This window comes from Sapajus apella, unplaced genomic scaffold (genome assembly GCF_009761245.1).
Source record: "Sapajus apella isolate SASKATOON/1434 unplaced genomic scaffold, GSC_monkey_1.0 scaffold11, whole genome shotgun sequence".
In the NCBI taxonomy this organism is placed as follows: domain Eukaryota; kingdom Metazoa; phylum Chordata; class Mammalia; order Primates; family Cebidae; genus Sapajus; species Sapajus apella.
This window is the reverse complement of record NW_022436951.1, coordinates 15,091,897-15,095,032: the sequence shown is the minus strand read 5'-3', so window position 1 is coordinate 15,095,032 and position 3,136 is coordinate 15,091,897.

The window sequence follows — 3,136 nt, the reverse complement described above, 5'->3', positions numbered from 1 at the left end:
CACTCTGTGACCCAGGCTGGAGTATAGTGGTGTCATCTCCGCTCACTGCAAACTCCACCTCCCAGGTTCAAGTGATTCTCCTGCCTCAGCTTCCCAAGTAGCTGGGATTACAGCCCATGCTACCATGACTGGCTCATTTTTGTAATTTTAGTAGAGATGGGGTTTCCCTATATTGGCCAGCCTCGTCTAGAACTCCTGAGATCAAGTGATCTGCCTGCCTCAATCCCCCAAAGTGCTGGGATTACAGGCTTAAGCCACACCTGACCAAACCCAATTGCTTTATCTCTCCAGCCTTGTTTACAACTTGAAAAAATCAAGCATGGGTAGTAATACACACAAAATAGTTCAAATCTTAATTTAACACACCTAGAGGCAGTCTTGATCTGTGTAGAATTCCATAACTTCATAATGGATAGTCCAGCTATCGAGTTGTACATTAAAATATGTTTGCCTGCATTGTAAAACATCCTTATCAATTTATTATGAACATTAAAAATATTAAAGAGGTCCCATTGTCTCTTGGTAGCCTTGTATTCCATATGATAGCTTCTTGCATTCCATGGCTTGTAAAATCAGAGGTCAAGGTATGCTCCCTGTCTTTTGCTCCTATTAGTCATCAATTGTGTCAAAGGGGAATAGTTAAATTTAAAATTATTTGAGTGCCTACCACAGTCAAACCTTTGTATTTGTGGGGAATTGGTTTCAGAATGACTGGTGGATACCTAAATCCATGTATACTCAAGTCCCTTACATAAAATGATGTAGTATTTACATATAATACTACATGCATCCTCTCATAATACTTTAGTCTCTTATAATACTCTTAGAATACTTTATAATACTTTAGTCTCTAGATTACTTGTAGTACCAAATACAATGCAAATTCTATGTAAATAGTTGTTATACTGTTTAGGAAATAATAACAAGAACATAAATCTGTCTATGTTCAGTATATACACAGTATTCTTTTTGCCCAAAATAATTTTCATTCATGGTCAGTTGAATCTACACCTGCAGAACTCATGAACACATAGGTTCAATTGAATTTTCAAGGCATGAATTGGCAAACAAACATTTCTTTTAAAAGATTTTACTGATTTATAATAATTGTACATATTTATGGGTACGTGTGTTATTTTATATATTTATACAATGTGTAATGATTAAATCGGGGTATTTAGAATATCCATCACCTCAAACATTTATCATTTCTTTGTGTTGGGGCTATTTCACATCTTCTAGCTATTCTGAAACACACAGTAAATTGTTGTTCACTAGTCACCCTACTGTGCTATCACACACTAGAACTGATTCCTTCTAACTGTATGTGTGTTTCCCCTAACCAACTTCTCTTCAACTGACTCCTCTCCTTCTCCACACTCACTCTTTTCAGCCTCTAGTAAGTATTATTCTATTATTTCCCTCCATAAAATTATTCTTTTAGCTCCCTCATATGAGTGAGAACACGTGAAATTTGTCTTTCTGTGCCTGGCTGAATTCACTTAACATAATGACTACCAGTTCCATCTGTGTTGCCGCAAATGAGAGGATTTCATTTTTTATGATTGAACAGTATTTCTTTGCATATAGATACCACATTTGCCTTATCTATTCTTCTCTTGATGCACATTTATATTGATTCTATGTCTTGGCTATTGTGAATTGTGCCACTGCAAAATAGACATAAGGGTGTGGGTATTTCTTTGATATATCGATTTTATTTTCTTTGGATAAATACCCATTATTGGATTGCTGGATTCTATGATAGTACTACTTTAAGTATAAATAAATCTAAAAATTTAACAACTTTTTTCACTTTTTCTCCTATTAAAAACACCACTCAGAGTTGGGGCATTTGCACTTATAGTTCCAGCTACTCAAGAGGCTGAGGATTACTTGAGTCCAAGAGTTGAAGTCTAGCCTGGACAACATAGTAGATTTCATCTCTAAAAAACAAACAATAGCAAAAAGAAAAAACAAACAAAAACAAAAAAACTAAAAACACACACATTAACCTGCCATCCTTATATTTACTTACAACTTACATCTTTACCAAGAATATTTTCTTTAATAATAGATCCATCTTTAATTCCAAATAGGTGTGTCTGCAAATGATATACTGGCCATACTATCATACCTAAGGAGGATTTAAAACACTTATTAAAACTTTTAATATGTCATTCTGGTGTTCTAAGGAAGATATGTAAGCTAAGTAAACTGAACAGTACTATACCTGGAGAAAGTGTATCTTATTAGGTATCACAGTCTGGTACTTTTTCCTATGTACTAGACACAAATGTGCTAGAACCTGAAAGATGACTACCTTTGACCTGTAGTAACCGAGCGAGTTAGAAGGAAATGTGCCATGCTCTGAGCTCCAAATTAAGAGTCTTTTATTAATTAGCCAGCAACCAAGAGTCAGCTCATGCTCAAAATCTCTCGGCCCTGAGGAAGGTGTTAGATATCCCTTTATACCTTGATTTAGGTAGGGGAGGGGGATACCTAGCTGAAGTGGAATTTTACAGAAGCAGAACAAGCGAGTTATATAAGGAAGCTGGTAACCAGTGGACAGGAGGTTCCCAGGATTGTTGGTTGCTAAGGGTATTTCCATAAAATAACCAAAGGGAGTTCAAAGAGAGTTATACACAATAGCGTGTGTGCTTGCTAAGCAGGACACAGTTACATCGGTTATATGGTAGGATAAGCACAGAGTCACCGTGACATAAGCACAGCTGACATACGCACAGCGTCAGTGTGGGCTGTGGTAGGGAGGGGGAAGCTAGGTTGGAGTTTACAGCTAAGACGGAGTCAGTGATGCCAGCTGGGATAGATTATTACAGACCCTTTGAAGTAAGTGAGATGCTAACATGCTTTTTCAAGTGGATCTATTCAACCTTCCCTTGCTCTTTCATATGCCCTTCAACCTGGAAATCAACAAGACCAATTTAATCACTTAGCATGTGTAAGCATCTACAACCAATAGTGATCTTCTTCAGAAGGTATTTTCTACTAAATAGATGATCTCTTTTTCTATCGAGCTAAATTAACAAAATGTTGAATTACTTCGAATAATATAGATGAAAAAAGAGCAAGAGCTTCATTGAAAAAAATATCGAAATTCACTAAGTGTACAATT